This window comes from Mus musculus, chromosome 7, assembly GCF_000001635.26.
Source record: "Mus musculus strain C57BL/6J chromosome 7, GRCm38.p6 C57BL/6J".
NCBI classification, from domain to species: Eukaryota; Metazoa; Chordata; class Mammalia; order Rodentia; family Muridae; genus Mus; species Mus musculus.
Window position 1 is genome coordinate 59,602,345 of NC_000073.6, and position 24,369 is coordinate 59,626,713.

At 41.0% G+C, this 24,369-nt stretch overlaps 2 long non-coding RNA genes and 10 other non-coding genes across 12 annotated transcripts in view; all 12 read right to left on the bottom strand.

Moving 5' to 3' along the window:
* Positions 1-24,369, bottom strand: part of Snhg14 (small nucleolar RNA host gene 14) — a 1,177,441-nt gene that overhangs the window by 329,608 nt on the left and 823,464 nt on the right. The window contains exons 90-92 of the long non-coding RNA NR_146211.1: positions 16,814-16,936; positions 16,388-16,433; positions 13,116-13,137 (exon numbers count right to left, since the gene is read on the bottom strand). This is a non-coding gene — a long non-coding RNA (small nucleolar RNA host gene 14). The remainder of the gene's footprint in view (positions 1-13,115; positions 13,138-16,387; positions 16,434-16,813; positions 16,937-24,369) is intronic.
* Positions 303-381, bottom strand: Gm25017. Its single transcript, XR_003947022.1, has one exon. It is a non-coding gene; the product is annotated as a small nucleolar RNA SNORD115 (small nucleolar RNA).
* Positions 2,175-2,253, bottom strand: Gm23575. The gene has a single exon (XR_003946970.1). It is a non-coding gene; the product is annotated as a small nucleolar RNA SNORD115 (small nucleolar RNA).
* On the bottom strand, positions 4,046-4,124 carry Gm22391. The gene has a single exon (XR_003947070.1). It is a non-coding gene; the product is annotated as a small nucleolar RNA SNORD115 (small nucleolar RNA).
* Gm22449 lies at positions 5,918-5,996 on the bottom strand. Its single transcript, XR_003946971.1, has one exon. It is a non-coding gene; the product is annotated as a small nucleolar RNA SNORD115 (small nucleolar RNA).
* On the bottom strand, positions 7,789-7,867 carry Gm24137. Its single transcript, XR_003947071.1, has one exon. It is a non-coding gene; the product is annotated as a small nucleolar RNA SNORD115 (small nucleolar RNA).
* Positions 9,661-9,739, bottom strand: Gm22912. Its single transcript, XR_003946972.1, has one exon. It is a non-coding gene; the product is annotated as a small nucleolar RNA SNORD115 (small nucleolar RNA).
* Gm25710 lies at positions 11,532-11,610 on the bottom strand. Its single transcript, XR_003946973.1, has one exon. It is a non-coding gene; the product is annotated as a small nucleolar RNA SNORD115 (small nucleolar RNA).
* Gm26434 lies at positions 13,400-13,478 on the bottom strand. The gene has a single exon (XR_003946974.1). It is a non-coding gene; the product is annotated as a small nucleolar RNA SNORD115 (small nucleolar RNA).
* On the bottom strand, positions 15,268-15,346 carry Gm23560. Its single transcript, XR_003946975.1, has one exon. It is a non-coding gene; the product is annotated as a small nucleolar RNA SNORD115 (small nucleolar RNA).
* Gm25870 lies at positions 16,673-16,751 on the bottom strand. Its single transcript, XR_003947044.1, has one exon. It is a non-coding gene; the product is annotated as a small nucleolar RNA SNORD115 (small nucleolar RNA).
* Positions 16,814-24,369, bottom strand: part of Ipw (imprinted gene in the Prader-Willi syndrome region) — a 59,721-nt gene continuing 52,165 nt past the window's right edge. The window contains exon 6 of the long non-coding RNA NR_015351.2: positions 16,814-16,936. This is a non-coding gene — a long non-coding RNA (imprinted gene in the Prader-Willi syndrome region). The remainder of the gene's footprint in view (positions 16,937-24,369) is intronic.

The following is a 24,369-nucleotide window of genomic DNA, read 5'->3' on the forward strand; positions in this document are numbered from 1 at the left end:
CATGTTCTGACCACTTACCTGATTATCTGTGTTTCTCTGCCTTCCAAGGTGGCATGTGAGATGACTGCAAAACACCAGAAAAGACATTGTCATGAGCAAGGGGCGATCCTTGCAGAAATGCCCAAGGTTCCATTGTGGGACTAGGTGCTTGTTGGCATGCAGTTTTTGCCAACCAATGTGCACCCTAGATGTCCACATTTCCTCTCATGGGAAACAGGGAAAGGGCATCTGAGGACTTCAGGGAAGTCACCCTAGAGCCCCCCAAGGAGTCAACGGACCTCTGTGACCCTGTTAACCTGGTTGGGCCTCAGCGTAATCCTATTGAGCATGAATTTTATGTCATCACCTTTGTTCATGACATTGGGTTGTCATCATTGACCCAGTCCTAGACAGAATTCGGCTACATCTACTTGGATATCACCTAACCTAATCCAACCACTTACCTTCCTTTCCAAAACTGGCTCAGAGTAGGAATGGTTACAGGGAACTGGAGAGGGATTGCTGGGACGAAATGTCTTCCAGGGAAGCAAGGGCTCCCTTTCTTGATACTTGGAAGAATGTCTTCCCTAAGGAGGAAAGGGAAAGAAGTCAAGGCGCTTGTAGTCCCTTCTTTAAATAAGGTCCGAGGAGAGAGACATTTTTCTGGAGCTCTACTGGCACAACTTCATTTTGCAGAAACAGTCCTGGGGTTACATTTTGTATTACTACCAGCCCAGCACACACAAGTCTTCCTGGCTACCATAGAGAAACATTAGTGGACACACAAAGGAACCCTGTCATTCCAATAAAGTTTGACTACTTCCTCTCGAAGCAACAGCCACATCACATGTGACCTTAGCCTCACAATTTTGTAGGTATCAACACTCAAGTTGAGCTGCCCAAGTTCTATGGATAGGATAAAAAAAAATTTAAATAAAACAACTACAGATAGGTATTTCGAGGGTGAATAAAGTAACTGTGTGTTTTTGCTCAAAGTGCAAATATGGCATCAGACCTCTTTAAGGTCTATGTTGTACTACCCTACTCAACGTGAAAGGTGATTCCTAAAAATCTCCTGAGAATCCTGGGCCCAGGCCACAGAACCCATGTCTATACATGGATCCATTTGTGTCAAGGTGTTATGGATTGCCCTGCTGTAAAACGTGAGGGTAACCACTGTTGCTGGACTCAAGTCAGGACTTGGTGTTATGAATCAAAGTGGAATTAGGTTCTTTAAACACCTGGCCTTACCCTGTATCAACCTAATGTGTAGAGCTTTTTTTCCTCAGTGATTCTGCAGTGAGGTTCAGTAAGTGCCCTAAATGATACCATGAAGGAAATTTGGAATGTGGTTGGCACCAAGGTAAAAATGAATATCTCACCCTATCCACATGGGTAAATTGTCTCTGGGGTGAGATCTTTGGAATATCTGCTAGAGGGATTGCCCTTTGTGAACCCTTCCTGGGGAGGACAGCCTTTTGGATATCATAGAATCCTTCTTTTTCCCTAAAAAAAGGCACTGTCACTTCGGCCTCCCCTTTCAAGGGAAAGGAAGCATACCATAAGGCCCGGGAGTTCTGTGCTGTCCTCCTATAGATATTTGCCATGGAATTGTAAGCATCAAAGTATGAGATCCCAACATTCAAAAAATATCATCCTCCTCTCTCCATGAGAAGTACGTCAAAATTATTCAAAAACAATTATCGGGAGTTGAACACATTCCTTAAAGCTTTACAAACCAGGGGATCTACATGGGAGAACATAGCCTAAATCGAGCACCTTTGGAACCGTTGCATACCATTTTGTTATCCCCAAATTGCAAAAGAACAGACTGGCTGAGAATTGAAAGCCAAATCATGAAGGGGGAGGTCACCTGGATGTGGAGGCTTTACCATGTTCTGACCACTTACCTGATTATCTGTGTTTCTCTGCCTTCCAAGGTGGCATGTGAGATGACTGCAAAACACCAGAAAAGACATTCTCATGAGCAAGGGGCGATCCTTGCAGAAATGCCCAAGGTTCCATTGTGGGACTAGGTGCTTGTTGGCATGCAGTGTTTGCCAACCAATGTGCACCCTAGATGTCCACATTTCCTCTCACGGGAAACAGGGCAAGGGCATCTAAGGACTTCAGGGAATTCACCCAAGAGCCCCCCAAGGTGTCAACGGACTTCTTGTGACCCTGTCGCCCTGGTTGGGCCTCAGCGTAATCCTATTGAGCATGAATTTTATGTCATCACCTTTCTTCATGACATTGGGTTGTCATCATTGACCCAGTCCTAGACAGAATTCGGCTACCTCTACTTGGATATCACCTAACCTAATCCAAACACTTACCTTCCTTTCCAAAACTGGCTCAGAGTAGGAATGTTCACATGGACATGGAGAGGGATTGCTGGGATGAAATGTCTTCCAGGGAAGCAAGGGATCCCTTTCTTGATACTTGGAAGAATGTCTTCCCTAAGGAGGAAAGGGAAAGAAGTCAAGGCGCTTGTTGTCCTTTCTTTAAATAAAGGCCAGAGGAGAGAGACATTTTTCTGGAGCTCTACTTGTACAACTTCATTGTGCATAAACTGCCCTGGGGTTACCTCTTGTATTACTACCAGCCCAGCACACACAAGTCTTCCTGGCTACCATAGAGAAACATCAGTGGACACACAAAGGAACCCTGGCATTCCAATAAAGATTTACTGCTTCCTCTCGAAGCAACAGCCACATCACAGGTGACCTTAGCCTCACCATCTTGTAGGTATCAACACTCAAGTTGAGCTGCCCAAGTTCTATGGATAGGACAAAAAAATAACTGAATAAAACAACTACAGATAGGTATTTCGAGGGTGATTAAAGTAACTGTGTGTTTTTGCTCAAAGTGCAAATGTGGCATCAGAACTCTGTAAGGTCTATGTTTTACGACCCGACTCAATGTGAAAGGTGATTCCTGAAAATCTCCGGAGAATCCTGGACCGAGGCCACAGAACCCATGTCTATACATGTATCCATTTGTTTCAACGTGTTATGGGTTGCCCTGCTGTAAAACGTGAGTATAAGCACTGTTGCTGGACTAAAGTCAGGCCTTGGTGTTATGAATCAATGTGGAATTAGGTTCTTTAAACACCTGGCCTTACCCTGTATCAACCTAATGTGTAGAACTTTTTTTCCTCAGTGATTCTGCAGTGAGGTTCAGTAAGTGCCCTAAATGATACCATGAAGGAAATTTGGAATGTGGTGGGTACCAAGGTAAAAATGAATATCTCACCCTATCCACATTGGTAAATTGTCTCTGGGGTGAGATCTTTGGAATATCTGCTAGAGGGATTGCCCTTTTTGAACCCATCCTGGGGAGGACAGCCTTTTTGGATATCATAGAATCCTTCTTTTTCCCTAAGAAAGGATCTGTCACTTGGGCCTCCCCTGTCAAGGGAAAGGAAGAGTACCATAAGACCCTGGAGGCCAGTGTTGTCCTCCTTTAGCTATTTGCCATAAAATTGTAAGCATCAAAGTATGAGATCCCAACATTCAAAAAATGTCATCCTCCTCTCTCCATGAGAAGTAGGTCAAAATTATGAAAAAACAATTATCGGGAGTTGAACACATTCCTTAAAACGTTACAAACCAGGAGATGTACATCGGAGAACATAGCCTAAATCGAGCTCCTTTGGTACCGTTGTATACCATTTTGTTATCCCTAATTCCAAAAGGACCGACTGGCTGAGAATTGAAAGCCAAATCATGAAGGGGGTGGTCACCTGGATGTGGAGGCTTTACCATGCTCTGACCACTTACCTGATTATCTGTGTTTCTCTGCCTTCCAAGGTGGCATGTGAGATGACTGCAAAACACCAGAAAAGACATTGTCATGAGCAAGGGGCGATCCTTGCAGAAATGCCCAAGGTTCCATTGTGGGACTAGGTGCTTGTTGGCATGCAGTTTTTGCCAACCAATGTGCACCCTAGATGTCCACATTTCCTCTCATGGGAAACAGGGAAAGGGCATCTGAGGACTTCAGGGAAGTCACCCTAGAGCCCCCCAAGGAGTCAACGGACCTCTGTGACCCTGTTAACCTGGTTGGTCCTCAGGGTAATCCTATTGAGCATGAATTTTATGTCATCACCTTTCTTCATGACATTGGGTTGTCATCATTGACCCAGTCCTAGACAGAATTCGGCTACCTCTACTTGGATATCACCTAACCTAATCCAACCACTTACCTTCCTTTCCAAAACTGGCTCAGAGTAGGAATGGTCACATGGAACTGGAGAGGGATTGCTGGGAGGAAATGTCTTCCAGGGAAGCAAGGGCTCCCTTTCTTGATACTTGGAAGAATGTCTTCCCTAAGGAGGAAAGGGAAAGACGTCAAGGCGCTTGTAGTCCCTTCTTTAAATAAAGGTCCGAGGAGAGAGACATTTTTCTGGAGCTCTACTGGCACAACTTCATTTTGCAGAAACAGTCCTGGGGTTACATTTTGTATTACTACCAGCCCAGCACACACAAGTATTCCTGGCTACCATAGGAAACATTAGTGGACACACAAAGGAACCCTGGCATTCCAATAAAGTTTTACTAATTCCTCTCGAAGCAACAGCCACATCACATGTGACCTTAGCCTCACAATTTTGTAGGTATCAACACTCAAGTTGAGCTGCCCAAGTTCTATGGATAGGATAAAAAAAATTTAAATAAAACAACTACAGATAGGTATTTCGAGGGTGAATAAAGTAACTGTGTGTTTTTGCTCAAAGTGCAAATGTGGCATTAGACCTCTTTAAGGTCTATGTTGTACTACCCTACTCAACGTGAAAGGTGATTCCTAAAAATCTCCTGAGAATCCTGGGCCCAGGCCACAGAACCCATGTCTATACATGAATCCATTTGTGTCAAGGTGTTATGGGTTGCCCTGCTGTAAAACGTGAGGGTAACCATTGTTGCTGGACTCAAGTCAGGACTTGGTGTTATGATTCAAAGTGGAATTAGGTTCTTTAAACACCTGGCCTTACCCTGTATCAACCTAATGTGTAGAGCTTTTTTTCCTCAGTGATTCTGCAGTGAGGTTCAGTAAGTGCCCTAAATGATACCATGAAGGAAATTTGGAATGTGGTGGGCACCAAGGTAAAAATGAATAGCTCACCCTATCCACATGGGTAAATTGTCTCTGGCGTGAGATCTTTGGAATATCTGCTAGAGGGATTGCCCTTTGTGAACCCTTCCTGGGGAGGACAGCCTTTTGGATATCATAGAATCCTTCTTTTTTCCCTAAAAAAAGGCACTGTCACTTCGGCCTCCCCTTTCAAGGGAAAGGAAGCATACCATAAGGCCCGGGAGTTCTGTGCTGTCCTCCTATAGATATTTGCCATGGAATTGTAAGCATCAAAGTATGAGATCCCAACATTCAAAAAATATCATCCTCCTCTCTCCATGAGAAGTACGTCAAAATTATTCAAAAACAATTATCGGGAGTTGAACACATTCCTTAAAGCTTTACAAACCAGGGGATCTACATGGGAGAACATAGCCTAAATCGAGCACCTTTGGAACCGTTGCATACCATTTTGTTATCCCCAAATTGCAAAAGAACAGACTGGCTGAGAATTGAAAGCCAAATCATGAAGGGGGAGGTCACCTGGATGTGGAGGCTTTACCATGTTCTGACCACTTACCTGATTATCTGTGTTTCTCTGCCTTCCAAGGTGGCATGTGAGATGACTGCAAAACACCAGAAAAGACATTCTCATGAGCAAGGGGCGATCCTTGCAGAAATGCCCAAGGTTCCATTGTGGGACTAGGTGCTTGTTGGCATGCAGTGTTTGCCAACCAATGTGCACCCTAGATGTCCACATTTCCTCTCACGGGAAACAGGGCAAGGGCATCTAAGGACTTCAGGGAATTCACCCAAGAGCCCCCCAAGGTGTCAACGGACTTCTTGTGACCCTGTCGCCCTGGTTGGGCCTCAGCGTAATCCTATTGAGCATGAATTTTATGTCATCACCTTTCTTCATGACATTGGGTTGTCATCATTGACCCAGTCCTAGACAGAATTCGGCTACCTCTACTTGGATATCACCTAACCTAATCCAAACACTTACCTTCCTTTCCAAAACTGGCTCAGAGTAGGAATGTTCACATGGACATGGAGAGGGATTGCTGGGATGAAATGTCTTCCAGGGAAGCAAGGGATCCCTTTCTTGATACTTGGAAGAATGTCTTCCCTAAGGAGGAAAGGGAAAGAAGTCAAGGCGCTTGTTGTCCTTTCTTTAAATAAAGGCCAGAGGAGAGAGACATTTTTCTGGAGCTCTACTTGTACAACTTCATTGTGCATAAACTGCCCTGGGGTTACCTCTTGTATTACTACCAGCCCAGCACACACAAGTCTTCCTGGCTACCATAGAGAAACATCAGTGGACACACAAAGGAACCCTGGCATTCCAATAAAGATTTACTGCTTCCTCTCGAAGCAACAGCCACATCACAGGTGACCTTAGCCTCACCATCTTGTAGGTATCAACACTCAAGTTGAGCTGCCCAAGTTCTATGGATAGGACAAAAAAATAACTGAATAAAACAACTACAGATAGGTATTTCGAGGGTGATTAAAGTAACTGTGTGTTTTTGCTCAAAGTGCAAATGTGGCATCAGAACTCTGTAAGGTCTATGTTTTACGACCCGACTCAATGTGAAAGGTGATTCCTGAAAATCTCCGGAGAATCCTGGACCGAGGCCACAGAACCCATGTCTATACATGTATCCATTTGTTTCAACGTGTTATGGGTTGCCCTGCTGTAAAACGTGAGTATAAGCACTGTTGCTGGACTAAAGTCAGGCCTTGGTGTTATGAATCAATGTGGAATTAGGTTCTTTAAACACCTGGCCTTACCCTGTATCAACCTAATGTGTAGAACTTTTTTTCCTCAGTGATTCTGCAGTGAGGTTCAGTAAGTGCCCTAAATGATACCATGAAGGAAATTTGGAATGTGGTGGGTACCAAGGTAAAAATGAATATCTCACCCTATCCACATTGGTAAATTGTCTCTGGGGTGAGATCTTTGGAATATCTGCTAGAGGGATTGCCCTTTTTGAACCCATCCTGGGGAGGACAGCCTTTTTGGATATCATAGAATCCTTCTTTTTCCCTAAGAAAGGATCTGTCACTTGGGCCTCCCCTGTCAAGGGAAAGGAAGAGTACCATAAGACCCTGGAGGCCAGTGTTGTCCTCCTTTAGCTATTTGCCATAAAATTGTAAGCATCAAAGTATGAGATCCCAACATTCAAAAAATGTCATCCTCCTCTCTCCATGAGAAGTAGGTCAAAATTATGAAAAAACAATTATCGGGAGTTGAACACATTCCTTAAAACGTTACAAACCAGGAGATGTACATCGGAGAACATAGCCTAAATCGAGCTCCTTTGGTACCGTTGTATACCATTTTGTAATCCCTAATTCCAAAAGGACCGACTGGCTGAGAATTGAAAGCCAAATCATGAAGGGGGTGGTCACCTGGATGTGGAGGCTTTACCATGCTCTGACCACTTACCTGATTATCTGTGTTTCTCTGCCTTCCAAGGTGGCATGTGAGATGACTGCAAAACACCAGAAAAGACATTGTCATGAGCAAGGGGCGATCCTTGCAGAAATGCCCAAGGTTCCATTGTGGGACTAGGTGCTTGTTGGCATGCAGTTTTTGCCAACCAATGTGCACCCTAGATGTCCACATTTCCTCTCATGGGAAACAGGGAAAGGGCATCTGAGGACTTCAGGGAAGTCACCCTAGAGCCCCCCAAGGAGTCAACGGACCTCTGTGACCCTGTTAACCTGGTTGGTCCTCAGGGTAATCCTATTGAGCATGAATTTTATGTCATCACCTTTCTTCATGACATTGGGTTGTCATCATTGACCCAGTCCTAGACAGAATTCGGCTACCTCTACTTGGATATCACCTAACCTAATCCAACCACTTACCTTCCTTTCCAAAACTGGCTCAGAGTAGGAATGGTCACATGGAACTGGAGAGGGATTGCTGGGAGGAAATGTCTTCCAGGGAAGCAAGGGCTCCCTTTCTTGATACTTGGAAGAATGTCTTCCCTAAGGAGGAAAGGGAAAGACGTCAAGGCGCTTGTAGTCCCTTCTTTAAATAAAGGTCCGAGGAGAGAGACATTTTTCTGGAGCTCTACTGGCACAACTTCATTTTGCAGAAACAGTCCTGGGGTTACATTTTGTATTACTACCAGCCCAGCACACACAAGTATTCCTGGCTACCATAGGAAACATTAGTGGACACACAAAGGAACCCTGGCATTCCAATAAAGTTTTACTAATTCCTCTCGAAGCAACAGCCACATCACATGTGACCTTAGCCTCACAATTTTGTAGGTATCAACACTCAAGTTGAGCTGCCCAAGTTCTATGGATAGGATAAAAAAAATTTAAATAAAACAACTACAGATAGGTATTTCGAGGGTGAATAAAGTAACTGTGTGTTTTTGCTCAAAGTGCAAATGTGGCATTAGACCTCTTTAAGTTCTATGTTGTACTACCCTACTCAACGTGAAAGGTGATTCCTAAAAATCTCCTGAGAATCCTGGGCCCAGGCCACAGAACCCATGTCTATACATGAATCCATTTGTGTCAAGGTGTTATGGGTTGCCCTGCTGTAAAACGTGAGGGTAACCATTGTTGCTGGACTCAAGTCAGGACTTGGTGTTATGATTCAAAGTGGAATTAGGTTCTTTAAACACCTGGCCTTACCCTGTATCAACCTAATGTGTAGAGCTTTTTTTCCTCAGTGATTCTGCAGTGAGGTTCAGTAAGTGCCCTAAATGATACCATGAAGGAAATTTGGAATGTGGTGGGCACCAAGGTAAAAATGAATAGCTCACCCTATCCACATGGGTAAATTGTCTCTGGCGTGAGATCTTTGGAATATCTGCTAGAGGGATTGCCCTTTGTGAACCCTTCCTGGGGAGGACAGCCTTTTGGATATCATAGAATCCTTCTTTTTTCCCTAAAAAAAGGCACTGTCACTTCGGCCTCCCCTTTCAAGGGAAAGGAAGCATACCATAAGGCCCGGGAGTTCTGTGCTGTCCTCCTATAGATATTTGCCATGGAATTGTAAGCATCAAAGTATGAGATCCCAACATTCAAAAAATATCATCCTCCTCTCTCCATGAGAAGTACGTCAAAATTATTCAAAAACAATTATCGGGAGTTGAACACATTCCTTAAAGCTTTACAAACCAGGGGATCTACATGGGAGAACATAGCCTAAATCGAGCACCTTTGGAACCGTTGCATACCATTTTGTTATCCCCAAATTGCAAAAGAACAGACTGGCTGAGAATTGAAAGCCAAATCATGAAGGGGGAGGTCACCTGGATGTGGAGGCTTTACCATGTTCTGACCACTTACCTGATTATCTGTGTTTCTCTGCCTTCCAAGGTGGCATGTGAGATGACTGCAAAACACCAGAAAAGACATTGTCATGAGCAAGGGGCGATCCTTGCAGAAATGCCCAAGGTTCCATTGTGGGACTAGGTGCTTGTTGGCATGCAGTTTTTGCCAACCAATGTGCACCCTAGATGTCCACATTTCCTCTCACGGGAAACAGGGCAAGGGCATCTAAGGACTTCAGGGAATTCACCCAAGAGCCCCCCAAGGTGTCATCGGACTTCTTGTGACCCTGTCGCCCTGGTTGGGCCTCAGCGTAATCCTATTGAGCATGAATTTTATGTCATCACCTTTCTTCATGACATTGGGTTGTCATCATTGACCCAGTCCTAGACAGAATTCGGCTACCTCTACTTGGATATCACCTAACCTAATCCAACCACTTACCTTCCTTTCCAAAACTGGCTCAGAGTAGGAATGTTCACATGGACATGGAGAGGGATTGCTGGGACGAAATGTCTTCCAGGGAAGCAAGGGCTCCCTTTCTTGATACTTGGAAGAATGTCTTCCCTAAGGAGGAAAGGGAAAGAAGTCAAGGTGCTTGTTGTCCCTTCTTTAAATAAAGGCCAGAGAAGAGAGACATTTTTCTGGAGCTCTACTTGTACAACTTCATTGTGCATAAACTGCCCTGGGGTTACCTCTTGTATTACTACCAGCCCAGCACACACAAGTCTTCCTGGCTACCATAGAGAAACATCATTGGACACACAAAGGAACCCTGGCATTCCAATAAAGATTTACTGCTTCCTCTCGAAGCAACAGCCACATCACAGGTGACCTTAGCCTCACCATTTTGTAGGTATCAACACTCAAGTTGAGCTGCCCAAGTTCTATGGATAGGACAAAAAAATAACTGAATAAAACAACTACAGATAGGTATTTCGAGGGTGATTAAAGTAACTGTGTGTTTTTGCTCAAAGTGCAAATGTGGCATCAGACCTCTGTAAGGTCTATGTTTTACGACCCGAATCAACGTGAAAGGTGATTCCTGAAAATCTCCGGAGAATCCTGGACCGAGGCCACAGAACCCATGTCTATACATGTATCCATTTGTGTCAACGTGTTATGGGTTGCCCTGCTGTAAAACGTGAGTGTAAGCACTGTTGCTGGACTAAAGTCAGGCCTTGGTGTTATGAATCAATGAGGAATTAGGTTCTTTAAACACCTGGCCTTACCCTGTATCAACCTAATGTGTAGAGCTTTTTTTCCTCAGTGATTCTGCAGTGAGGTTCAGTAAGTGCCCTAAATGATACCATGAAGGAAATTTGGAATGTGGTGGGCACCAAGGTAAAAATGAATATCTCACCCTATCCACATTGGTAAATTGTCTCTGGGGTGAGATCTTTGGAATATCTGCTAGAGGGATTGCCCTTTGTGAACCCATCCTGGGGAGGACAGCCTTTTTGGATATCATAGAATCCTTCTTTTTCCCTAAGAAAGGATCTGTCACTTGGGCCTCCCCTGTCAAGGGAAAGGAAGAGTACCATAAGGCCCTGGAGGCCAGTGTTGTCCTCCTTTAGCTATTTGCCATAAAATTGTAAGCATCAAAGTATGAGATCCCAACATTCAAAAAATGTCATCCTCCTCTCTCCATGAGAAGTAGGTCAAAATTATGAAAAAACAATTATCGGGAGTTGAACACATTCCTTAAAACGTTACAAACCAGGAGATGTACATCGGAGAACATAGCCTAAATCGAGCTCCTTTGGTACCGTTGTATACCATTTTGTTATCCCTAATTCCAAAAGGACCGACTGGCTGAGAATTGAAAGCCAAATCATGAAGGGGGAGGTCACCTGGATGTGGAGGCTTTACCATGTTCTGACCACTTACCTGATTATCTGTGTTTCTCTGCCTTCCAAGGTGGCATGTGAGATGACTGCAAAACACCAGAAAAGACATTGTCATGAGCAAGGGGCGATCCTTGCAGAAATGCCCAAGGTTCCATTGTGGGACTAGGTGCTTGTTGGCATGCAGTGTTTGCCAACCAATGTGCACCCTAGATGTCCACATTTCCTCTCATGGGAAACAGGGCAAGGGCATCTGACGACTTCAGGGAAGTCACCCTAGAGCCCCCCAAGGAGTCAACGGACCTCTGTGACCCTGTTACCCTGGTTGGGCCTCAGCGTAATCCTATTGAGCATGAATTTTATGTCATCACCTTTCTTCATGACATTGGGTTGTCATCATTGACCCAGTCCTAGACAGAATTCGGCTACATCTACTTGGATATCACCTAACCTAATCCAACCACTTACCTTCCTTTCCAAAACTGGCTCAGAGTAGGAATGGTCACATGGAACTGGAGAGGGATTGCTGGGACGAAATGTCTTCCAGGGAAGCAAGGGCTCCCTTTCTTGATACTTGGAAGAATGTCTTCCCTAAGGAGGAAAGGGAAAGAAGTCAAGGCGTTTGTAGTCCCTTCTTTAAATAAAGGTCAGAGGAGAGAGACATTTTTCTGGAGCTCTACTGGCACAACTTCATTTTGCAGAAACAGTCCTGGGGTTACATTTTGTATTACTACCAGCCCAGCACACACAAGTATTCCTGGCTACCATAAAGAAACATTAGTGGACACACAAAGGAACCCTGGCATTCCAATAAAGTTTTACTACTTCCTCTCGAAGCAACAGCCACATCACATGTGACCTTAGCCTCACAATTTTGTAGGTATCAACACTCAAGTTGAGCTGCCCAAGTTCTATGGATAGGATAAAAAAAATTTAAATAAAACAACTACAGATAGGTATTTCGAGGGTGAATAATGTAACTGTGTGTTTTTGCTCAAAGTGCAAATGTGGCATCAGACCTCTTTAAGGTCTATGTTGTACTACCCTACTCAACGTGAAAGGTGATTCCTAAAAATCTCCTGAGAATCCTTGGCCCAGGCCACAGAACCCATGTCTATACATGGATCCATTTGTGTCAAGGTGTTATGGGTTGCCCTGCTGTAAAACGTGAGGGTAACCACTGTTGCTGGACTCAAGTCAGGACTTGGTGTTATGAATCAAAGTGGAATTAGGTTCTTTAAACACCTGGCCTTACCCTGTATCAACCTAATGTGTAGAGCTTTTTTTCCTCAGTGATTCTGCAGTGAGGTTCAGTAAGTGCCCTAAATGATACCATGAAGGAAATTTGGAATGTGGTGGGCACCAAGGTAAAAATTAATATCTCACTTATCCACATGGGTAAATTGTCTCTGGGGTGAGATCTTTGGAATATCTGCTAGAGGGATTGCCCTTTTTGAACCCATCCTGGGGAGGACAGCCTTTTGGATATCATAGAATCCTTCTTTTTCCCTAAAAAAGGCACTGTCACTTCGGCCTCCCCTTTCAAGGGAAAGGAAGCATACCATAAGGCCCGGGAGTTCTGTGCTGTCCTCCTGTAGATATTTGCCATGGAATTGTAAGCATCAAAGTATGAGATCCCAACATTCAAAAAATGTCATCCTCCTCTCTCCATGAGAAGTAGGTCAAAATTATGAAAAAACAATTATCGGGAGTTGAACACATTCCTTAAAACGTTACAAACCAGGAGATGTACATCGGAGAACATAGCCTAAATCGAGCTCCTTTGGTACAGTTGTATACCATTTTGTTATCCCTAATTCCAAAAGGACCGACTGGCTGAGAATTGAAAGCCAAATCATGAAGGGGGAGGTCACCTGGATGTGGAGGCTTTACCATGTTCTGACCACTTACCTGATTATCTGTGTTTCTCTGCCTTCCAAGGTGGCATGTGAGATGACTGCAAAACACCAGAAAAGACATTGTCATGAGCAAGGGGCGATCCTTGCAGAAATGCCCAAGGTTCCATTGTGGGACTAGGTGCTTGTTGGCATGCAGTGTTTGCCAACCAATGTGCACCCTAGATGTCCACATTTCCTCTCATGGGAAACAGGGCAAGGGCATCTGAGGACTTCAGGGAAGTCACCCTAGAGCCCCCCAAGGAGTCAACGGACCTCTGTGACCCTGTTACCCTGGTTGGGCCTCAGCGTAATCCTATTGAGCATGAATTTTATGTCATCACCTTTCTTCATGACATTGGGTTGTCATCATTGACCCAGTCCTAGACAGAATTCGGCTACATCTACTTGGATATCACCTAACCTAATCCAACCACTTACCTTCCTTTCCAAAACTGGCTCAGAGTAGGAATGGTCACATGGAACTGGAGAGGGATTGCTGGGACGAAATGTCTTCCAGGGAAGCAAGGGCTCCCTTTCTTGATACTTGGAAGAATGTCTTCCCTAAGGAGGAAAGGGAAAGAAGTCAAGGCGTTTGTAGTCCCTTCTTTAAATAAAGGTCAGAGGAGAGAGACATTTTTCTGGAGCTCTACTGGCACAACTTCATTTTGCAGAAACAGTCCTGGGGTTACATTTTGTATTACTACCAGCCCAGCACACACAAGTATTCCTGGCTACCATAAAGAAACATTAGTGGACACACAAAGGAACCCTGGCATTCCAATAAAGTTTTACTACTTCCTCTCGAAGCAACAGCCACATCACATGTGACCTTAGCCTCACAATTTTGTAGGTATCAACACTCAAGTTGAGCTGCCCAAGTTCTATGGATAGGATAAAAAAAATTTAAATAAAACAACTACAGATAGGTATTTCGAGGGTGAATAATGTAACTGTGTGTTTTTGCTCAAAGTGCAAATGTGGCATCAGACCTCTTTAAGGTCTATGTTGTACTACCCTACTCAACGTGAAAGGTGATTCCTAAAAATCTCCTGAGAATCCTTGGCCCAGGCCACAGAACCCATGTCTATACATGGATCCATTTGTGTCAAGGTGTTATGGGTTGCCCTGCTGTAAAACGTGAGGGTAACCACTGTTGCTGGACTCAAGTCAGGACTTGGTGTTATGAATCAAAGTGGAATTAGGTTCTTTAAACACCTGGCCTTACCCTGTATCAACCTAATGTGTAGAGCTTTTTTTCCTCAGTGATTCTGCAGTGAGGTTCAGTAAGTGCCCTAAATGATACCATGAAGGAAATTTGGAATGTGGTGGGCACCAAGGTAAAAATTAATATCTCACTTATCCACATGGGTAAATTGTCTCTGGGGTGAGATCTTTGGAATATCTGCTAGAGGGATTGCCCATTTTGAACCCATCCTGGGGAGGACAGCCTTTTGGATATCATAGAATCCTTCTTTTTCCCTAAAAAAGGCACTGTCACTTCGGCCTCCCCTTTCAAGGGAAAGGAAGCATACCATAAGGCCCGGGAGTTCTGTGCTGTCCTCCTGTAGATATTTGCCATGGAATTGTAAGCATCAAAGTATGAGATCCCAACATTCAAAAAATATCATCCTCCTCTCTCCATGAGAAGTAGGTCAAAATTATTCAAAACAATTATCTGGAGTTGAACACATTCCTTGAAGCTTTATAAACCAGGGGATCTACATGGGAGAACAGAGCCTAAATCGAGCACCTTTGGAACCGTTGCATACCATTTTGTTATCCCTAATTCCAAAAGGACCGACTGGCTGAGAATTGAAAGCCAAATCATGAAGGGGGAGGTCACCTGGATGTGGAGGCTTTACCATGTTCTGACCACTTACCTGATTATATGTGTTTCTCTGCCTTCCAAGGTGGCATGTGAGATGACTGCAAAACACCAGAAAAGACATTGTCATGAGTAAGGGGCGATCCTTGCAGAAATGCCCAAGGTTCCATTGTGGGACTAGGTGCTTGTTGGCATGCAGTGTTTGCCAACCAATGTGCACCCTAGATGTCCACATTTCCTCTCATGGGAAACAGGGCAAGGGCATCTGAGGACTTCAGGGAAGTCACCCTAGAGCCCCCCAAGGAGTCAACGGACCTCTTGTGACCCTGTCGTCCTGGTTGGGCCTCAGCGTAATCCTATTGAGCATGAATTTTATGTCATCACCTTTCTTCATGACATTGGGTTGTCATCATTGACCCAGTCCTAGACAGAATTCGGCTACATCTACTTGGATATCACCTAACCTAATCCAAACACTTACCTTCCTTTCCAAAACTGGCTCAGAGTAGGAATGGTCACATGGAACTGGAGAGGGATTGCTGGGACGAAATGCCTTCCAGGGAAGCAAGGGCTCCCTTTCTTGATACTTGGAAGAATGTCTTCCCTAAGGCGGAAAGGGAAAGAAGTCAAGGCGCATGTAGTACCTTCTTTAAATAAAGGTCAGAGGAGAGAGACATTTTTCTGGAGCTCTACTGGCACAATTTCATTTTGCAGAAACAGTCCTGGGTTTACATTTTGTATTACTACCAGGCCAGCACACACAAGTCTTCCTGGCTACCATAGAGAAACATCAGTGGACACACAAAGGAACCCTGGCATTCCAATAAAGATTTACTGCTTCTTCTCGAAGCAACAGCCACATCACATGTGACCTTAGCCTCACAATTTTGTAGGTATCAACACTCTGCTAGAGGGATTTTTTTTTTGTGAACCCATCCTGTGGAGGACAGCCTTTTTGGATATCATAGAATCCTTCTTTTTTTCTAAGAAAGGCTCTGTAGCTTGGGCCTCCCCTGTAATTTGGTAATTCGGGAGTTGGTGGGAACCAAGGTAAAAATGAAAATCTCACCCTATCCACATGGGTAAATTTTCTCTGTGGTGAGTTTTTTGGAATATTTGCTGGAGAAATTGCCCTTTGGAACACATCATGTGGAGGCAAGCCTTGTTGGATATCATAGAATCCTTCTATCTTCTTAAAATGTCATCGCCCTCTCTCCATGAGAAGTAGGTCAAAATTATGAGAAAACCATTACTGGGAGTTGAGCACATTCCTTAAAACTTCAAAAACCAGGGGGTCTACACTTGAGAACATAACCTAAATCGAGCTTCGTTTGGTACCATTGCATCCAATTTTGTTAACCCCAAATTCCAAAAGGGTAGACTGGCTCAGAATTGAAAGCCAAAACTATAAGGGTCAGGTCACCTGGAGGTGGTGGCTTTACCATGTTCTTACCACTTACCTGATTATCTGTGGTTCTCTGCCTTCACAGTAGGCATGTGAGATGACTGCAAAACACCAGAAAAGACATTGTCATGAGCAAGAGGTGATCCATGCAGAAATGCCCAAATTTCCATTGTTGGACTAGGTGCTTGTTGGGATGCAGTGTTTGCCAACCAATGTGCACCCTAGATGTCCCCATTTCCTCTCATGGGAAAACAAGCAAGGACATCTGAGGATCTCAGGGACGTCACTTATGAGCGCCCCATAGAGTCAACGGACCTCTTGTGTCCCTGTCACCCTAGTTGGGCCTCAGCATAATCCTATTGAGCATGAATTTTATTTCATCACCCCTCTTCATGACATTGGGTTGTCATCATTGACCCAGGCCTAGACAGTATACGGCTACCTGTACTTGGATATCACCTAACCTAAACCAAACACTTACCTTCCTTTCCAAAATTGCTTCAGAGTTAGGAATGGTCACATGTAACTGGAGAGGGTTGCAGGGTCGAAATATTTTAGATGGAAGCAAGGGCACCCTTTTTTGATACTTGAAAGTATGTTTTCCCTAAGGAGGAAAGGGAAGAAGTGAAGGCACCGGTTGTCCCTTCTCTAAATAAATGTCAGAGGTGTGAGACAATTTTCTGAAGCTCTATTGGCACAACTTCCTTGTGCAGAAACTCTCCTGTGGTTGCCTCTTGTATTACTACCAGCCCAGCACACACATGTTTTCCTGGCTACCATAGAGAAACATCAGTGGAAGCACAAAGAGCTCTGGCATTCCAATAAAGATTTACTGCTTAGTCTCGAAGCAATAGCCACATCACAATTGACCTTAGCCTAGCAGTGTTTCATGGCAGCACTCACTGTGATTTTGATTCCTTAAATATCTTGAGAATCCTCGGCTCAGTACTCAGTACAAATAGCTAACCATTGATCCATTTATTTGGATTAATGTGTTTCCAGCCTCTATAAGGTGAATGTTAATACTGTTGCTTGTTCCAAATTGTGCATTGTTGTCATGAATCAGAGTGGAATTTCTTTACCCCTTCCTTCCCTGTGTCAACCTAATGTGTAAACCTTTGTTTCCTCATTGATTCTGCAGTGAAGTTCAGTGAGAGCCCTAAGCAATATTGTGAAGGAATTTTGGAAGGTAGTGGGTCCCATAGCAACAATAAAAATCTCACCCTATCCATATAGGTAAATTACCTATAGCGTGAGATGTTTGGAATATTGCTCCAGTGATTGCCCTTTGTGAACACATCCTGTGGAGCCAGCACGGTTCTATATCATAAAATACTTTTCTCTCTCTAAGGAAGGCTCTGTCCCATAGGCCTCCTTTAACAGGCCAAATGAAGAGTCCCAAATGACCCTGGAGGCCTGTGTTGACATCCTTTACCTATTCGCCATGGCTTTGTAAGCATCAAAGTATGAGACCTCCAAATTCTGAAATTGGCATCCTCTTCTATCCATGAGAAATAGGTCAAAATTATAACAAAAGAATTATCTGAGTTGAACAAATTCCTTAAATCTTTGCAAAACTGGAGGCCAGCCTTGTTTGATTTCATAGAAATTGGAATGCCCTCATGCTAGCAACACAACAATACCTCTAGAATCTATTGAACAAGAAAAATCAAGTATATTCAAGTGCAGTAGAGAACAGGAAACAAAGAAAGCGGCTTGACATCCATTTACTAGAAGCAAGTGGAACATTATAAAGAAATAATGAATAAAATAATTGGTTCTTTGAGAAAATAAACAAGAATTAAAGACAATTATCCAACACACCAAAAGATGGTGAGAGTATATCTGCTTTAACAAAGTCCATATGAAAAGCATAAAAGACAAGACTTACATAAAAGACAAGAAGGAATTTCAAATCCACTGAATGGGAAAATATAAAGGAAGCAGATAATTCATTCAGTGGTTGTCACTTACCAAATATCTGTTAAGATCAGATAGTGAAATAGGAATAGCTATCAAAAGAATCCTTCCCATTCCAAAAAAAAAAAAGAATATCCAAATATATTTAGTACACATCCTCCCAAATGTTCAAAGAAAGTTAATACTAATTCTCCTCATACTTCCCATAAAATAGAAAGAGAAGTTATATATCCATATTCTTTTCATAAGGCCATGGTTACCTTGATATCTGAACCATATAAGGAACTGAAAAATAACATACTTGCAGATGAATTTTCTTCATGAACATTGATATAAATGTGATCAATTAAGTACCTATAAACTGAATCCATGAACAGATAAAAATATCATTTATCCCCATCCAGTGTGTTCATCATACAAGAGATGAAAATGTTTAGTATATGAAAAACAGTAAATGTAATACTCCAGATAAGGAAACTTTCAAAAAAATATGCTACACTAATTTAATGTAGAAAAATCAACACATTTTACTGATATAAATTCAACAGAAATCAATGATATGAGGGATATACTTAAAATATAATACAGCCAATTGTCATAAGACATGTTATTTGGAACACATTGATTTTTTTCTGTGTTGTGTATGTGGTTAACTTGAGGTATATCACATACTAAGGTTATTATGTGGGTTTATCTAACCTCATAATCAAGTATTTGCATTATGTTATAGGATAAAACAAATTCCCAACTTTATGAATTGATGGGATTTAGGGTTTTCTGGCATTATAATATTTCTATGAGAAGGTAAAAATGTTGCTTCATATTATTTAACTCACTTGGATATGTCAAAAATGAAGGTATTTTATATACAAGGAGTGATAACTGAGTTAAGATCTTGAACTCTTGACAATTTCTTATTGTACATCACTTTCCTAGATATACTTAACGTTGGAAAAAGTATTGTGTTTATCTTGCATGAAACTTTGCTTTGGGCATGTGATCAGTCTATACTTCCTTTCAAAATTCTTAAAACATTCCTTTGGTTTCTCACTAAGGGACTATTCAGCAATTTGTTTGTTTCAGCTGAACATTGATATTCCTAGAATATTATGAAGGGAAGGCATATCTAGTTTGAAATTTTGATTATTTAAGAAAATTTGTGCATCTGTTTATATAGTTTATTTTCAGGAATATATTTCTCTAAATTTTAAGTCAAGTTCAAGAATTTGTCACAATTAGGTTGCAATTTCTAGGTTTAACTATGAAAATTGACAAAAAATACACTAAACTTACAAAAATAATGTAATACAATGAATGTGTAATACAAAAAATGATGGTTCAAGACAGAAATAACTTTTATGACAATGACTAACTTAAAAATATTATCTGAAGAAGACATGGACATACGAAAAAGAGGTTGAGAAATTGTTCAAATTTTGAGAGCTGTATAGGTCAGCTATGATGGACAAAAAGATAGCGATCAGAATCCATTCCTTCCCAAACAAAGGAAGCCAATTGTCCTTATATAGAGAAATTTTTTTTCTCACACTGCCTACATAGAAAACCATTGATAAAAGCCTTGAGATTAAAAAAGAAGAAGAAGGAGGAGGAGGAGGAGGAGGAGGAGGAGGAGGAGGACGAGGAGGAAGGGGAAGAAGAAGAAGAAGAAGAAGAAGAAGAAGAAGAAGAAGAAGAAGAAGAAGAAGAAGAAGAAGAAGAAGAAGAAGAAGAAGAAGAAGAAGAGGAGGAAGAAGAAGAAATACAGTCTTTAAATATCCTTCTGGAGCAAGGCTTGGAAATCTACCATTTGTTATGTACCTTCAGCTTCATAGCAAATCCACTTTTGGGTAACAATGTTAGTGACCTAGTAAATATTTTTTCCTGGGATTTCATCCCATTTTTATCTATCCTTTTAAGGTCTGCATTTGTGACACATTTAATTATATGTTTACACTATACTATTAATTATGGAAATGATCAATATAAATTAACAAAGCAAGTATTAGGTCACCTCTGAGACATTGTAATATTGCCTATTTTCTCAAAATATAGGATTCTAAAGTCAATCTTTATTGTTATGTGTCATCAATGAACAATAAAAAGTACAACCAGACTCTAAAAACTGCACTATTATTATTGGAGAACTTTCTATCTGAAAATGAGTTTGCCATTTGAAAGTTGTGCAGACCCCTAAAACAGTTGTTTTCTTTATTGATATAGATAAGTCCTCTTTCAACGCATAAATATTTTACCACCATATAAAACCTTGTCACAACACAGAAGTGGATGCTCACAGTCAGCTAATGGATGGATCATAGGGCTCCCAATGGAGGAGCTAGAGAAAGTAGCCAAGGAGCTAAAGGGATCTGCAACCCTATAGGTGGAACAACATTATGAGCTAACCAGTACCCTGGAGCTCTTGACTCTAGCTGCATATATATCAAAAGATGGCCTAGTCGGCCATCACTGGAAAGAGAGGCCCATTGGACTTGCAAACTTTATATGCCCCAGTACAGGGGAATTCCAGGGCCAAAAAGGGGGAGTGGGTGGGCAGGGGAGTGGGGGTGGGTGGATATGGGGGACTTTTGGTATAGCATTGGAAATGTAAATGAGTTAAATACCTAATAAAAAATGGAAAAAAAAATAAAACCTTGTCACCTCAGCTGTAAAATAGAAACACATGGTTGTATAGAAGATATGTTTCCCAGTATATGAATAAAAGAATTCAATAAGAGTCATCATGAATACATTGTCTTTTATACATTTATCCTAATCAAATGTAAATAAGGTATCAAAAATACTCTATCGTGAGACAATCACAAATAAAAAAAAAGAAAAAAGAAGATTTAACTGTATTAAAGTTTTGTTCTAAAATCTATTTTTCTTGATATAATTTAAAAATATTGTCATTAATCGCAAATATCATTGTTTCATTTTAAGCTTTCTTTTAATTAGCAGCTTAAGTTGGTAAGTTTAATAGATTCATACTCATCAATACTTTTGTTTTTATACATTCCTACTTTACATGATCCCTTTCTCCACCACTTACTCAGTTTTATTTATTTTTATTTCATTCTCCAATTACCAATACTGAAATCAATTCAGAAACATATGTTTCCTGATCATCATTCAATGTGTTGTTCCTGTTCTTTCTAGACTGAAACCAGAGGTGAGACTATATCAATACATCTAAGTACACCTAATAAGCTCAAATAAAGAAAAACATAACCAGTAATTTTATTTTTATTTTTGAATTTAGATTGCCTGTCTCTGTATTATCAATTCCTGAAATTGTTTTCCTGAAATTACACTGTTGCAGTTTCAGGGATTTATAAATGGAAAAAATGTATATAAAACTTCACTTTTTTTTTTATTCTGGAAGTCATTTTACTCTTTTTTTTAACTAATTTCTGTATCATCATCATCATCATCATCATCATCATCATCATCAAACACTTTTACAGTACAGTTGTTATCCCCCTCACAGTCTGCCCTCAGACAGTTCCTGTCTCCAAGAGGTTGTCCATAACTTTGACCCAACCAGACCTCCCCACTCCCTGGGGCCTCAAATCTCTTGAGGGTTAGGTGCATCATAGCACAAAGAGAATTTCTCATCTCAAATTATAGGAAGAAATACTTTTTTAAAATCTAGAAAATAGTTAGAGAACACAAGTCGAGTGGCATGGTAATTATGCAGGAGGGAAAACACAGTGGTACCATTTTGAAATGCATGGCTTTGGAACTCAGGACGAATGCCTATCATTATTTATCTGTGTTTTAGATACCACATCATGGACACATATTTGATGTTCCTCTGATCACTTGAGTTCAGGACTTGGCAGTATAGAAAATAAAAATTAGCCAGGCATGGTGGTGCACCCCTTTAGTCCCAGCATTTGGGAGGCAGAGGCAGGCAAATTTCTGAGTTCAAGGCCAGCCTGGTCTACAGAGTGAGTTCCAGGACAGCCAGGGCTACACAGAGAAACCTTGACTCGAAAAGCCAAAAAATAAAAAAAAAAAATTGTTGGATCTTAAGGAAAAAAGAAATAGTGGTTCTATAAGTTTATTGTTTGAACTCCTTAATGACAAGAACAAAGATGATAAAAGCTGAACATTTGAGTTGGACAGTAAAGTGAATACTGAATAATATCCAGTAATATTGAATAATAATCCACAGAAATGTTTTATGATCAACAAAGTTTGCTGAATTTATTTCACTACAGTGAATTTCTTGCAAAGGTTCTTTTTTTCTAAAGAATGTAATTTTATACAAAACAGTTATTCAAAGACTTTAAATAGTACTAGAAGATACCAAGGTACTATCTTAGAGAAGATCATAGAAGTTGCATTCAAGTAGAGATTGTGTATCAGATGTGTCCCTTTAAAATTTTTTCCTGTCGTCATAGTCAATAGAGTAGGCAAAAGAGTTGATACCTTTCCATAACCATGATATTCTTTGTTAAATATTAAACTGTTCTCATTTATCTCTCTGGTTCCTTCAGTAATAATACATTCTATATTTATTGTGTCAGTGTGTGATTCTTATATGACCTTCAATTTCATTATGGTATGAATTATGAAATCAAAGATTCACTTTCAAACTCAAATAGGAGTCCATGTCCTCTGGCATCATCTTCCATGAGCCATATTTGTTTCCCAGAAATTTACATAAGAATTATATGTGAACTGTTGTCTTTAATTCCTTGCATTTCTTGACAAATTCCTATTGAGACTATTGTACACCACTACGCAACTTGAAAAATATACCCTCTTCTATTTCACTTGCATCATTTTTACTTTATGTACGAGTTAATTCTATGCTTCATATCAAGGGTCGTAAAACCATTGTATTATCACTTCCTCAAGGAAAATATGAAGCGTATTAGTTTTTATTTAATTTTGATGATCTGGAGGGGCTGCTGGATCTCTCCTTGCTTGTTTTCTCTCTTGTTTTCTTGCTCCCACTCTGTCCCCTCATCCCTTCCCTCCTCTCTCCCCGTTCCCTTCCCACCTCTCTCTTCACATGCTCATTGCTGGCCTCTATTCTTCTACTTCTCTACTCTCTATATATCTATGTCTTTTTCTATGTCTAGTACCGTCTTAACTCCCCACCCCATGCCCTAAATAAACTCTATTCTATACTAAAAAAAAAAAAAAAAAAAAAAAACTTTGATTATCTGGTAATATTTGAAAGAGAATGCATGTAGCTCTGGGATATACTTAGGTGAAAATGTTGGTATGTCTGCTTCATTATTTATGTTCCTTGTGAATTTGCTTGCTCAATTTGTTACTTAGTTCTTTGTATATCTATGTCATGTGTCAGATTAAGGTGACTGTTTGAAGTAGGTTGGGGATTCTAAATATGTCCAGTCAAAAAGCTGAATGAATGTACTGAGCCTGCAAATAATAACACATACTTCAATGAAAATGAAGCACACACCACAAATAACAGTTAAAGATTAATAAAGATTTAATTACAATAATCCTAATATAAATATATTTTATGAAGAAATTAAGATGTGTGTGATGTTTTGATATTTTCAGCATATTATAAAATCTTTCATGCATAGTTTTCATGCAAAATGGTCATTCGTATCCACTGATATGCTTCTTTTCTTGAATTTCAACAAGGCAAGCATACATTAATATAGTAGAAAGGCTCCTCACACCACATTAAGTAGCCAGATATTGATGGAAAACAAAGCAAAAAATGAAAGACACGATTCTAGAAAATATTAAGTATTAAGGTACAGGGCCCTACTATCTGCTCCTTACACTTTGTCACTGTCAACAGACAACGCTATATTTTGTAGACAGTGCTATTGAACATGCAAGTGCATTTTTCAGAATTTATACATTTTTTGTTTCATCCTTTTGACATCTGCATTTACCTGTTATTTCCTTTTGTGCACTGTGCAATTTCTTTACAGTGTTCATTAACTAAAAGAAATATAGCAAGTATTAGGGCATATTTGGGCCATAGTGAGGATACCCATTTCTCAAAAACTAAGATTTTAAAGCCAGTCAACACTGTTATATGATACGAATAAAAATAAGAGATACCCAGGCTCATAAATATTCATTGATCTTATCAGAACACTTTCTTTTTGGAACTCA